The 15,306-nt window shown below is 35.0% G+C and overlaps 1 long non-coding RNA gene across 1 annotated transcript in view; it reads left to right on the top strand.

Moving 5' to 3' along the window:
- The first annotated feature begins 3,903 nt into the window (after positions 1-3,903).
- LOC135272305 (uncharacterized) overlaps positions 3,904-15,306 on the top strand; it is a 144,567-nt gene continuing 133,164 nt past the window's right edge. The window contains exon 1 of the long non-coding RNA XR_010340419.1: positions 3,904-4,070. This is a non-coding gene — a long non-coding RNA (uncharacterized LOC135272305). The remainder of the gene's footprint in view (positions 4,071-15,306) is intronic.

Raw genomic sequence — 15,306 nt, 5'->3', positions numbered from 1 at the left:
TCTCTCCCGTGTTCTCTCTCCCCTCTTGATATTAAAATCCTTTTTTCTTTCAATGTGCTTCTTCTACTGAAGAGTGGAGGGGTGTGAGAGCTTCCAAAATTATGGAACTAGAACATTTCTGCCATAATCTACCCCTGCTTCCTTTACTAATTTTTTTTTTCCGGTTCTGGTGCTGACAGTTAAACCCCTAAGAAACAGAAAGAAGACTCGTTCTACCTTCTTCAAGAACTATTTTCTGACCCTTTGTATTATCTGCTCAGGGCCCAATCACTACAGTATAGAGACGCCACCATCTATGTGAAGAATGGCGACCCTCAAGACCACCTGCTAAATAAATCACACCAAACACGTTTAATAGTAAGTTTGTTTTTTTTTAAATTTAAGATTCAGGGGTACATGTGCAGGTTTATTACCTGGCTGTATTGTACGAGGCTGAAGTTTGGGCTTCTACTGATACCATCACCCAAGTAGTGAGTATAGCACCTGATCAATAGCTTTTCAAACCCTCTCCCCTCCGTCTCTCCCTCCCCACTTTTTGAATCCTCAGTGTTTATTTTTCCCATCTTTGTGTCTTTGTGTACCCAGCGTTTAGCACCCACTTATGAGTGAGAACATGTGCTAATTGGTTCTCTGTTTCTGTGCTATTTTGCTTAGGATAATGTCCTGGAGCTGCATTCATGTTGCTACAAAGGCTACGGTTTCATCCTTTTTATGGCTGCATAGTATTCCATGGTGTATATGTACCACATTTTCTAATCCAGTCTACCATTAGTGGGCACCTGAGTTGACTCCATGTCTTTGCTATTGTGAATAGCACTCTGATAAACATACAAGTGCATGTGTTCTTTAAGTAGCACTATTTATTTTCCTTTGGGTATATACCCAGTAATGAGATTGCTGGATAGAATAGTAATTCTATTTTTAGTTCTCTGAGGAATCACCAAACTGCTTCGTACAGTGGCTGAACTGTTTACAGTCCCACCAACAGAATCTAAGTGGTCCTTTACTTCTCTGCAAGCTTGCCGACGTCTGCTTTTTTTATTTAATTTTTTATTAATAGCCATCCTGACTGTGTGAGATGGTATCTTGTTGTGGTTTTGATTCGCATTTCTCTGATCATTAGTGATGTTGACCATGTTTTGTATATTTTCTCCCATCTGCAGGTTGTTTACTCTGTTGATTGTTTTTTTACTGTGCAGAAGCTCCTGTTTAATTATGTTCTGGTTTTTTTGTTTGTTTCCGTTGCATTTGCTTTTAAGGAGTTAATCATAAGTTATTTGTCTAGGCCAATATCTAGATGAGCGTTTCTTAAATTTTCTTCTAGGATGTTATAGTTTGAGGTCTTACATTTAAGTCTTTAGTCCATCTTGAGTTCATTTTTGTGTATGGCGAGGGTTAAGTTTCACTCAGGCTCCTTCATATGCTTAGTCAGTTTCCCAGCACCATTTGTCGAATGGTGTTTATTTTTGTCAACTCTGTTAAATGGTGTTGTTTACTTTTTGTTAACTTTGTTAAAGATCAGTTGGTTGTAGGTAAGCAGCTTTTTTTTATTTTCAGGGATCTGTATTTTGTTCCATTAATCTATGTATGTATCTATTTTTGTACCAGTACCATGTTGTCATGGTTAGCCTTGTATTGATTTTAATCATTTGTTTTTTCCAGCACCGGCACTACTGCTTGATGAATCCTTGCATGATATTATTAAAATTTTAAAGAATATTTAGGTGACTTTATGTTAAAATAATAGCACAGTGGTAACGAAAATCAACTGTAGAAGTTCCTATGTGTGTAAATAATAGCTTGAATCATAAGATTTAGAAGAGGAGATTTCTATTTACCAGCAAAAGTACTTCCTCCATGAGAGGCCTACACTTTAACAGACTTTATAATTCATATGCCTCTCAGCTCTGCAATTTTCTCATTATTAACTGAATCATGAAATGATTTCACAACCTTATCATTTCAAACTTTCTCATAAAATTGGTTAACAATATTAATCCATAGCAAATTGTGGGGCAGACTTTAATTTGCAAATAGCAAATTTGTACCTTAGTTAGCAATGGCTACAATTTTAGCCAGGTACATTTTCAAAGAACAGAAAATCTAATGGCTTAGGGTCAACTACATGAATGCTTAACCATATGTACTCATAATAGTTTGTACATTTTATTTGAGTAATCTTTGCAGATATCAATGTGCCAATAATGATGGCACCTGGGCAGGAATTGGGGGACATTATTGTCTTCATTTACCTGCCAAATGTGCAGTCAAGATGTTCATCTTTTAGATGGCTGTTAAATCTTTTCTGTAGTGTTCAGTTATTTCCACTGAAATAATGGTGGAATTCCACTGAAATAATGGTCACAATTCAGTTTTGTGACCACTATTTTATTTTATAGGCATTTTAATTAAATTACTGAATCATAGTCATGAGGTATGATGTTACATCCTAATATTTAATGAAGGTCTGACATGACTTGAATGATTGTCGTGTTGTTGAATTGATCAATCATGTCTCCTCAGCACAAGAGGTTACAGTTAATATTATACTTTTTACAATAGCAGTTATAGCAAAGAATGCAGGCATGGACTTCATAAAATATATATAAAGAAAATGAACAATGTCTGCTGTGCACCAAGTTTGGTGATAAAACAGTAGAGTTCTGAATTTATGACAACTATATGGAAGAATGTTTCTGTCAATAATGAGTATGTTATTTTATTCTTTTAGTTTCAATTAAAAATTTATGAAAGTTATGAAGTATATTGGCATTAAGTATATTTCAAAGATGTGTAGGAATGCAAGAAGATACAAAACAGAAACTGTTACCAAATTGTTGAATGTGTAGGAATTTTTAGATAATGGTGAATATTTAATCTGAGAGCAGCCAATTTTTTGGCCATTCGAAGTGGCTTTATTCATTGTAACTCCCTTTTACAACAAGGTTATCATTTAAAAATAAAGAATTTTACTATCTATCAGAAATACACAAGAATTTGCAGACATTCAGGTTAAGGTCAGGGTGAAAGTTAGCTATGGAAGGTAGCAACCGTATTTTGCTTCCTCCTGGTGAGTTGGCATTTAAAAGAACAGTTAAGCAATGTCTAAATCTTACTCTTTCGTGCATGAGGTATGTATACAATGGTTTCTCAAGTTGAGGTATGAAGCTCCTCATCCACCTCCTCCACACCTCTTCCCTTCCACTCTCTGTGTTTTGTAAATAACCTGGAAGAGACTCTGGCTCTTCATGAGAAAATTTTAATTAATTTTTTTACAATATTTCCTTTAAAACATGTAAGCACATTCTGAATTACCTGGAAGATTATGTTGTAACTGAGTACAGTTAGGCCTTCTGGAGCCCATATCTGTTTTATTGTTACTATTTTTTTCATTTTGGACAATGACTCTTAACATAAATTGTTAAGAATACATATACAGTTTAACTATATGCATTTTGTTGTGCAACAGATCTCTCGAACTTTTTCATCCTGAAAAACTAGAAGTCTATATTCATTGAAAAACTCCCCTGTGATGGTTGATTTTAGGCATCAGTTCTGCTGGATAAAGGGATGCCCAGATAGTTGGTAACACATTAATTGTTCTCAATGCTTCGGTAGGCACTAAGCCCATCTCTTTTCTGCTGAAAGGCAGGCCCAGGTGATTTGGCTTTTGGTGAGTGTGATGGGCTGCCCCAGGTGTGTCTATGAGGGTGTTTCTGGAGGAGATTGGCAATGAGGAAAATCTGACCTCAATGTAGGCAGGGACGTGTCTGGGAGCCAGGATGGAACAAAAATGTGGAGACAGGGCAAATTCTCGCCCTCTTTTCCAGAAGCAGAATGCCCTCTCCTCCTCTTGGATTTCAGAACTCTTAACTCTCTGTTCTTTAGACGCTGAGACTCACAGCGGTGGCCCACTCAGGCCCTTGGGACTTTGGCCTCGGACTAAGAGTTAAACCACTGGATTCCCTAGTTCTGAGGCCTTCAGACTTGGAATGAGCCACACTGCTGGCTTCCCTGTTTCTCCGGCTTGCAGACAGCTCCTCGCGGGACTTCGCAATTTCCATGATTGGGTGAGCCAATTCCTCTAATAAATCCCTTTCCATATATCTCTCTCTACATATATCTTATTCGTTCTGTCTTTCTGGAGAAGCCTGATTAAAACATCCCCTTTAGCAGCTTCCTGAGAGCACCTTCCTGGTAAACACTGTTCTACTTTCTGTTTATAAGAGTTTGACTGTTTCCAATACCTCATGTAAGTAGAATCATACAGTACAGTCATATGCCACATAACTATGTTTTAAGCAGTGCCACGCTGCATATGCTTAAGATTATAATGGAGCTAAAAATGAATGCCTGCTGATGTCATAGCCTTCATAATTTTACAGTACAATGCATTACTTATATGTTTGCAGTGATGCTGGTGTAAACAAACCTACTGCATTGCCAGTCATATAAAAGTGTAGCACATACAATTATGTACTAGATAATGTTAATAAGTAACTGTGCTACTGGAATGTATTTACTACAATATATATTTAATGTTATTTTAGAGTGTACTCCTTCTACATACATAAAAAAAAGTTAACTGTAAAACAGCTGTAGGAAGGTCCTTAAGGAGGTATTCCAGGAGAAGGTATTATTATTATGGGGAGGACAGCTCCATGCATGTTACTGCCCCAGAAGACCTTTCAGTAGGACAAGATGTGTAGGTGGAAGACAAGGATATTGATTATCTTGACCCTTATAGGCCTAGGTTAAAGTATGTGTTTGTGTCTTAGTTTTTTTAAAAAAAGTTTAAATAAATTCAAAATAAAAAATGCTTATAGAGTAAAGATACATAGAAAGACAATGTTTTTGCACAGTTGTACAATATATTTGTGTTTTATTGTAACTGTTATTACAAAGGCATCAAAAAGTTTTAAAAAAAGGTTTATGAAGTCAAAAAGCTACAGTAATCTGTTCTTATTGAAGGAAGAAGAAATTTTAAATTTAGTGTAACCTAAGTGTGCAGTACTTATAAAGTCTACAGAGCACACAGTAATATCCTAGGCCTTCACATTCACTCACCACTCACTCACTGACTCAGGCAGAGAAGCTTCCAGTCCTGCAAGCTTCTTTTGTGTTAAGTGCCCTACACAGGTGTGCCATTTTAAATCTTTCATATTGCATTTTTACTGTACTTTTCTGTGTTTAGACACACATATACTTACCATTGTGTTACATTTGCCTACAGTATTCAGTACAGTAACATTTTATACAGGTTTGTAGCCTAGGAGCAGTATGCTATGTCATTTTGCATACTTGTGCACTAGGCTATGCCACTGTATCAGCGTGTTTTCACACTCCTGATAAACACACACCTGAGACTGGGCAATTTTAAAATGCAAGAGGTTTAATCGACTCACAGTTCCATGTGGCTTGGGAGGCTTCACAATCATGATGAAAGGTGAAAGGTACATCGCACATAGCAGAAGAAAGAGAGGAGAATTTGTGAAAGGAAATCTTTTCTTTAAAAACCCATCATATCTTGTGAGATGTATTCACTATCATGAGAACAGCATGGGAAAGACCCACCCCCAAGATTCAGTTACCTCCCACCAAGTACCTTTCACAACATATGGGAATTCAAGATGAGATTTGGGTGGAGACACAGCCAAACCGTATCAACCACCTATAATAAGTGTGTGTAAGTACCTTCATATTGTTTGCACAAAGATTAAATCATCTAATGACACATTTATCAGAACGTATTTCCATTGGTGCATAATGCATGACTGTATTTTTCCTTATGTGACTGGCACTGGCTACCTCACTTCCTATCAGGATTTCTTCTTTTTAAAGCCTGAATAACATTCCATTTTATATATATACCACATTTTCTTTATTCCTTTGTTGATGGGGATTTAGGTTACTTTTACTTCTGGGTTTTTATAAATATTGCTGCTATAATGCAATGAACATGAGGAACATGTAAATACCTGTTTTAGATCCCTTTTTTCAATTGTTTTAAATATATGCCTAAGAGCGAATTTACTGGATCATATGGTAATGTTATTTTTAAGTTTTTGAGAAATTTTCATACTGTTTTTCATAGAGACTACACCATTTTATATTCTCAGCAAAAGTACACAGAGTTTTCAATTTCTCCATGTCCTCAACAGCACTTATTATTTTAACTTTTGTTTTGATTTGTTTGACAGTGACCATCCTAACAGTTGTGAGGTGGTATCTCTTTTTGTTTTGACTTGCACTTCTTTAATGTAAGGGGGGTTGAGCATCTTTTCATTTGCTTGTTTGCCATTTGTATTTTTATTTTTGGAGAAATGGCATTTTTTGTTCTCTGTCCATTTTTAGATTAGATTTTTTTTGGTTGCTGTTGAGTTGTAGGAATTCTTTGTATATTCTAGATATTAACTCCTTATTAGATATATGGTGTACACATATTTTCTTCCATTTTTAAAGTTGCCTTTTCACTTGGCTGTTTCTCTTTGCTGAGCAGATTTATTGATATAGTCCCACTTGTTTGTTTTTGCTTTTTTTTTGCCATATCCAAGAAATAATTGCCAAATACAAAGTCATGAAGTATTTCTCTATTATGCGTTCTTTTTGGAGTTTTATAATTTCAGGTTTGTGTTTAGGTCTTTAATCTATTTTGAGTTCACTTTTGCATATGGTGGAAGGTTAGGGTTCAACTTCATTCTTTTGCATGTGGATATCCGGTTTTCTCTACACAATTTGTTGAAGAGGCTTTTTTCCCTCCCATCATAGCTTTTGTGTAGCCTTTTTATCTTGTTTGGAGATCATTCCACCATCTGCATCAGGGTTTATTTCTGGGATCTCTATTTGGCTTCATTGGTCTATATACCTTTCTTTATACCAGTAGTATATTGTTTTGATTACTGTAGTTTTATTATGTGTTTTAAAATCAGGAAGTGTGAGGCTTCAAGCTTTTGTTTCTCAAGATTGTTATGGTTATTCAGGTCCTTTGGGATTCCATATGGATTTAATGATTTGTTTTTTATTTCTGCAAAATAACGCCATTGGGATTTGGATAGAGATTTCATTGCACCTATAGATTGTTTTGGATGTATAAATTTTTAAAAAATATTAAGTCTTCTAATCCATGAACAGAAATGACTTTCCGTATATTTGTGTCTTTAATTTTCTAGCAGTGTTTTTTAGTTTACTGTGTATAAGCCTTTTACTTCCTTGGTTAAGCTTACTACTAAGTATTTTATTATTTTTGATGTTATTATAAATGGAATTATTTCTTATTATTTTCATTTTGGATTGTTTATTGTTAGTGTATAAAAACACACTAATTTTTGTGTATTAATTTTATATCTGGCAACTTTATTGAATTCTTTAACAATTATCTGTTTGGGGGTAGAATTTTTTAAAAAAATATATGTATTATGTCATCTGCAAACATATAATTTTGCTTCCTTTTTTCTAATTTAGATGACTTTGACTTCCCTAATTTTTCTGATTAGGACTTCTAACACTTGAAGAGTAGAAGCGATGAGAGTAGGCATCCTTGCCTTGTTGCTAACCTTAGAGGAAAAGCTTTCAGTTTTCACCATGAGCGTGATGTTAGACTGCTGGCTTTCGATATGCAGCCTTTACTATGTTGAGGTAGTTTCCTTCTGTTTATTGTTTCATTAGTTTTCTTTTTCTTTTAATTATAAAAGAGTGTTGAATTTTGTCAAATGCTTTTTCTTCATTGAGATGACATGTACTTTTTACATTTATTCTGTTAAAGTGTTGTATTACATTGATGAAGTTTTATATATTGAATCATCCTTGCATTTCAGGAATAATATCCACTTGGTTATGACATAATTCTGCTAATGTACTGTTACATTTGGTTTATTAGTATTTTATGGAGGATTTTTGCGTGAATATTCATCAGGGATTTTGGTATGTAATTTTCTTGTAACATCTTTTTCTGGTTTTGGTGCTAGGGTATTGCTGGCTTCGTAAAATGAGTTCAGAAATGTCTAATTATCTTCACATTTTTGGAAGACATTGAAAAGAATTGGTGTTAATTTGCCTTTAAAAGTTTGGAGGAATTCTTCAGTGAAGCCCTTGATCTTGGGATTTTCTTCTTTGAGAGGTTTTTGATTACTGATTCAATCTCATTATTAATCATAGGTTTTTCCAGAATTTTTATTTTTTCATGATTCACTCTTGGCAGGTTGTACATTTCTAGAAATTTTCCTATTTCTTCTAAGTTATCCAATTTGTTAGCATAAAATTGTTATTTAGTATCATCATAGTAGTCTCTTATGGACCTCTCTATTTCTGTGACACCAGTTCTAATGTCTCCTCTTTCTGTTTTTGTTTGAGGTTTTATCTTTTTTTCTTAGACTGGATGAGGGTTTTCTGATTTTATTAATCTTTTCAAAAAAGAATGGGTTTTCCTCATTCATGAGTATTTCCAGTCAAGTGAGACAGAAAAGGGTGCTTTGGGAAGCCCTGCAAAGAGCCAGAATATTGGACACATATTGTGCTTTTCTCCATCCCTCCTAAGAAGCAAACCATGAGCTGGGCACTTTCTCCCAATCGCAGTGGACTCTATTGGCTTCTGTTCACAGAATTACAAGTTCTATAGTACAGCCATGAGTATGTAGCATACTATACCATGAGTATACCACATACTCATGGCTAGTGATGAGTAATCATGAGCCACTAGGCTCCCTTTTGTTGTCAGTGGTCCATGGGCTTCCAAAGTATGTGAGTTTCCCATTGAGTTAGGCAAGACAGAATCCGATCTCTTGGGCGGCTTTCTGAAAAGCAAGGATGTTGGATATACTTTCCATCTTATCTTTCTCTCCACAGAGCGAAGATGAAAGTTGGGAGTCCTCTCAATCATAAACTGTGCTGGCCTGGGGGACAGGTTGATGCAGTTAAAATTAAGTGTCTTTTCTTACCTACTTCAATGGGATTAGCTTTCGGTTTGAGCTTCCCTTGGATATTACAACTTCCTAATGGGTTTCTGAAGTTGTTAGAAAAGCTTTTCAGACTGTATATTGTTGTTAAGTCTTGTTTCTATGGGGTAAGAAGGCCCCGGGTTTCCTATTCTGCCATCTTGCTGATTTCACCTTCCCATATATGGTTTTGTACTTAAAGTAGTTCCAAGTACAAGGTCTATAATTCCTTGTCTGAAACCCTTGAGGCCAGATATTTTCCATAACTTTAGATTTGAGAAAGGTAACACTGTATATACACTGAAAAGTATATAATTTCCCCAAGGAGGGTGGGGCAGACCACTGAAATCAATCAAAATAAACTTGAATCAAATCAGATTTCTACAATAATATATGTGGTTATTCAAGTAAATGGGAAATAATGATTATAAATATGCTCTTGTTAGATTGTATAAGGATATTGTTCTTTAATGAAAATCATTTGGATTTCAAATCATTTTGAGGCGGAGAATGAAGATCAGTAATTGCGAACCAGTAGTACTTTATTTTCTTTGACAAATAAGGCAATAATAGAGTTTTGATATATAAATGATACACACATGCAGTGGTGGTGGTAAAGATTCAGTGGGTGTGTTTATTGATTTATTGCCTCTAAGCTCAAAATTCACCCTTTTTATCTTATTTGTGAAAATGGATCTGAGCCCTTTAGATATTTTTTCCTTTGGTCGCTGGCTCTAAAGCTTTGCAGATAAAGGGTGTACATCAACTTCAGTGCCTGAATCATTTAGTACATGGCCGCTAAATGATTACATGGCAGCTAAATGATACATTGCCTTGGGACTACCTTAGGCAGTCCTGTAGCAGAGTGTCTCTGGTCAAACATCCCTCCGTGAGTAGGTTTACCTGGCATTACAAAGAACTTGTTTCTGGCAAGTTCAATATGTACAGTACTACAGTGATTTCTTTGTCATAAAATGAGCCACAGTTTAAGGTTCTAAATTTCGTTCCTGTGGAAACTCTTAAGTGCTCTGTCTCAACTCTAGAGGTAATGGTTGCACCTTATATTTGTTAATTTTGAATTTTTTAAGTTCTCTTTACATCTAACTAGCAAATATGTTGCTATTCCAATCCAATATTAGAGTTAGTAGTCCTTTATATTAAATGTTATCTACCCAAATTGTTCAGTTTCTCTCTCCTGATTGGACTCAAATTGATATAGTAGTCTCTTCATAAAACATTCAGCCATAGTTCAAATAGAGAAAGCTAGTGGAAAAATAGTAACCATCTATGGGACATACTAAAATCAAAAGAAATAATACTTTAGCTGCCAAAAGCACATTCACATTCTGAATCGTAATTTGAAAACAGCAAACTAACTTTTTAAAATCATGATAAGTTAGTGATGTTAATTTAAATTTACCTAATTTTAATGTAGTTAAAATTTGGAAGGAGTTTCTTTAGTATTATTGGAATTATAAAAGATAGGAATTTATTCAGGTAACATTCAAATGAAAATAATTTATCAATATTGTTTATGCATTCACATATTTTTCCTATTAAAATAGATTTTTACTCATTTTATGAGTTAAAGTCTGTACCCTTCCAAATTAGTAAGTTGAAATCCTCACCTTCAGTACTTCAGGATGTGAAGTCATTTAGAAATAACATTGTTGCAGATGTAACTAGTTAAGATAAAGTCGTAAAAGTGGGAGGCCCCTAATGCAATGTGACTTATGTTTTTATGAAAGGAGGGAATTTGGACATAGGTATGCATACAGGGAGAACATCGTGTATACGTGAAGACAGCCATTTACCAGTCAGGGAGAGTAGCCTGGAACAGAATCTCTTCTTCAGAGCACTCAGAGCCAACACTGTCAATATGTTGAGTTCAGACTTCCGGTCTCTAGAACTCTGAGACAAAAAATTTCTGTTGTTTAAGTCACCCAATTTGTGATACTTTGTTTCAGCAGCCCTAGCAAACTAATACAATATCTGATGAAGTAATAAAAAATATATAGTTTTATTCTCTTCTGCAAATTTGCTCAATATTCTTGAAGCTTTTATACACAATTAATTGCTTAGCTGAAAAAAAATTTAATGTATGTATCTTTATATACTTTATTTTCTTTTCTAACTGTTCCAATAATTTGCTTGTAATATTATTATTTATTGAACTAACTAGAGCTTGAAAAATATCTAATTTAAAATAATCTTTATGATGTCACTTTTTTTCTGCTCCCTTTCCTCTTTTTTGATGTTCATGTAATTTTAGAGAATAAAAAACCTCAGAACCAAATTGACCATCATATAGAAACTGTCAAGGTATGTATAGTACATATGGATGTGATATGTAACTAGACTATAATGACACTTGAATCAAAAGAATGTAAGATAAAACGGATTGCATTCTTTATAATCACAATTAGCATAGCACTTACAAAATGTGCCTTTCTCTTTTATGGTCTTTTCCCTTTTTCATCTTTCCTACCTGTCAAGGCAGTGATGCTTCTCTTTCTCTCTCTGTCACATTTTTTTGGTATTGCTCTCATCTAAATCTATTTTTCCTGTCCCAATTCACATGAAATTTTTTCTTGAAAGATGATAATTATTTAATTCCATTTTAGTAAATTTCTTGCCCATCATTTGTGTTCTTAGAACTAAGGAAAAATGGATGTAAGTCAAGAAATTAGTAATACCACCAGAAAGAAGAAAATTAGCCTCCGGATTCAGTCTTTTCCTATAAATCATATTTGTTTGTTTCTGTGACTAATGAATGCAGTATGGAAATTATTCACACTTCAGCAGCAACCTGTATAAAAACTCATTTTCAGAAGGCTTTGAATAAGAATAAAATTCAGCATTCATTTATTTTAAATGCAAATAGTGGAATCTGAGTAGGATAAGAGTGTCAGAGTGGAAGGGCGTGTTTTCAGGCATTGCAGAAAGCTGTCATGGTGACTAAGGCATAGCAACTTAATTATAAAAATAAATCTGAAAGAGTGAGTCAGGCACAGGTTTGTGATTTTACTCCTGTCAATGTTAGATGGAGAATATATCCTGAAAAAATATCAGTTATCAGGATCCTGAGAAAAACTTTAGAGGAAGAACAGGATAACAGAAAACCATATTTTTACAAAGGTAGAGATATAAAGTATATTTATCTGCAGGTTATTTGAGAGTCCAGCAACTATTTCTAGAACATTTTCTAAATTACAGTCAAGGAGTAATGTTTAAAGTGTGAAACAACAACAACAAAATAGATACTATGTACTGATTTGTATTATATCACAGAGCTGGGGTTTTATAATGGTAATTTTGCACTCATCTTTCCCCACTAGTATATTTTTCTCTGGTATTTCTTTTGATTATCATAAACTGAAATAAATAGCAAAGACTGGGGCATATATTGAAATTCAGAGAAGAACATTAATTAGAAACCAATCCTAAATAATATGGCATAATTCTAAAGGTAGAATATGTCCTCTCTCATCTTGAGTGTATTAGGGTAAAGTATCACTGAGATTAGAGAAGTGTGGGGTTGAAACCCTGCTCTGGGCAAAGAAGTCCCTGTAGCTACTGCTGTGAGTTCTGTAGGGGCCAGACCCCAAGGCCCTGGTGTGCAGCAATTAAGCTTAATTGGCTAGCTGGTCTTCTTTGGGGGATTGTGGAGGAGCCCAATTAGCAGCAAGCAGTTGATTTTCCACCAGGGTGTTCTTTCACTTTCTCCCCCGTTTCGACTTCGAGCTGGATGAAAGTTTAGGGGTGAATTTTCCCCCTAATGGTATGAATTTTGATGTGGAATGATCAGGTGGGAGGTTTCTCTGTCATGGAAACTTTCATTCTAATTCTGTTACACACATGCAGTTCCCACTGGGAATCTCATCTGGAGATTAGCTGGAGAGTTTCATGTGTTTAGTTTGTGGAAAGGAAAAGTGGCTTTGTTAGTTGTTCCCTATTCATGACCCCACCCTTCTAGAGAACAGGACCGAGAAAATAGGCAAGAGAGAGGCTACTGGTTGCAGACATTTAGTCAAATTTTGATTTTTTAAAAAATTTAATGGCACATGGAACATGAAAGGATAACAAAATCGAGGTGTTCTTAAACATGTCAACCATGTTCGTAAGCACTTTTAGAGTTTGTGATCAGCTTACATGTCGTTTACGGAAAGCAAACAGACACTTCCAGCTTTAGTGTGTTGTGTTTTCTGGTTCCAGATTAGACATTACAGAAGTATTTAAAATATGTTTACTGCATATGAAGTGCTGTCAAACTGCTTTGTGAAAGGAACGTTTCTTGCCCCGAAGGAGTGTATCACTTATATGTAGAAAGAAGGTCAAAGAAATAGAATATTTTGGTAAACGTTCCTATATTTATAAGATTTTACATGAACATTTTATTTAACATCTGGAAGCAGAAGTTGTCTTCATTTCCAAGGCATTTCAACACTACACACATTTATCTTTCTAACAGAAAATTTTGGTTTTGTTATTCTGTTGCTCGGACTCCTTCAAAGCTTGCTCCTTACCCTAGCCCACAGAATGTTAGATATTTTTTGGAAAGCTTTGTCTGAGCCTTGCATCTCTGCCTAAGAACTTGGTGTATACTTCCTTAAACCTTGCCCTTTTCTTTTTATAGAAAATGTGTCCTGGGCTTGTTTAATTTTCTCTCTGTTACTCAACTGTACTTTCCAAAAAGCAGATATCCTACCTACCGTATGCATTTTTGTATTCCTAGAAACTAACTCACTGTGTGCTTCGTATTGAGTATTCAAAAAAGATCTCCGGAGTATATGAATATTAGTACCTCTAACTGGTGGCACATCAGCAGGCTACAAAGCAAAACCAAAAAGAGAAGTTCTGTTTCTCTTTAGTGTGGACACCTACAATCTTGATTTGTTATGTGTAGCTTGTAGAAAAGACTGGTAGAATATCTAGGGATACCATATCTCCACGTTCAGATTCAGCCATAATAATAAGGAGAGCAATGAATGCCAACAGATGAGACTAAATCATTTATTTAAATGTGGAGCTGGCTGGGCATCTCTCCTTTCCTTTCCCCATACCTTTGCTTCCAAAGGTATGAAGGAAAGAAAGTAGAGGTCATTATGAGTTTCCCCATATCTTTTCATACCCCATCACTCTGTCTGGTAGGTTTTTAGGATCAGTTAATGCCTAACTTTTCTTTCATATTTCATTTGAGGCTCTTCCAGTTCCAAACAAACACACTGGCACACACACCCAATCTTTTTTTCTCTCTTCAACTTCCCACTGCCTCACTTCATCTGATACACATACTGCCAGGGCCATCTGTCAGTGAATTCCTGTAATAATTTCCCTATAATGTGATCAGTGAAAGTAATATATTATTTAACCCATTGAAATAAGTCTCTACCTCTTACCCACTTTTCTATCCATCACAGTTATAAAACAACCTAACAGTTAGTTATTTCCTAGATTGCTTAATGGTTGAAAGGACCATTTAGATGGCTGAGCAAATGGATGAATGGATGGATGAATACATGTAGAGATTGGAGTAGTTACTGTCTTTTTCCATTCATTATCTGCCAACTTGGATTATTCTTATGTTCCAACAATAGGTTAGGTAGGTGAGAGTAAAAATTCTGCAGGAAGAAAATAATAGCAAAATAAGCAGCAAAATAAAATATATAAAAACATACTGCAAGTACTCGTCCTCATTCTTAGATGTTACACATCAACATATCAATTTACTTAAGACATTTTTGTATTTTGTGGAGATTTTTGTTAGTGTTGGATCACAGATAGTATAAATTCTAAAAATGTGAACAACAAAAAAGAAAACTAATTTTAATGCATTGTTTTGATTATAGTTTTCCTTAAAACCTGTTACTGTAGTATATTTATATAAATTATATCTGTGTACTTGATAGATTAGCAAATTGATAGGCAGCCGTCTTGTGCCACTCATAGAGGAAAATGTGTTTAATTATTTTCAAAATTTGCATAATACTAGAATTTTGCATTATCCCCACTATACACAAACTGATTTAAACAAAGAGAATTATGGCTTTGTTATGCTACTGCAAAGGGCTCTCAGGAATACAGCAACACAGTAAATGAAGCTGACTTTCAAGTGGGCAACCTCGCTCATCTGCAATGTTGCATAACTATGATATGGAACCACAAGTAGTGTGATACAACTAGAACTATGTATGGTAAATTTAGGATTTACAATGATGACTTCTTGTTAAAAGACAGCAAACAGTAGATCTGGGAGCGGAAAAGCTTCAGTTGAGTCATCTCACTTGTGACACTTATTTTAAATGCAATCTGTTTAGCCCAAAGTATTACCAACTTTAGAAAATATACGCCTCTTTCCCAGGGCATTTCTCTTAAC

Source organism: Aotus nancymaae, unplaced genomic scaffold (assembly GCF_030222135.1).
Source record: "Aotus nancymaae isolate 86718 unplaced genomic scaffold, 86718_ANA_hifiasm-v0.15.2.pri h1tg000108l, whole genome shotgun sequence".
NCBI classification, from domain to species: domain Eukaryota; kingdom Metazoa; phylum Chordata; class Mammalia; order Primates; family Aotidae; genus Aotus; species Aotus nancymaae.
The sequence above is the reverse complement of the archived record's forward strand: the minus strand, read 5'-3'. Positions and strand labels throughout refer to the sequence as shown.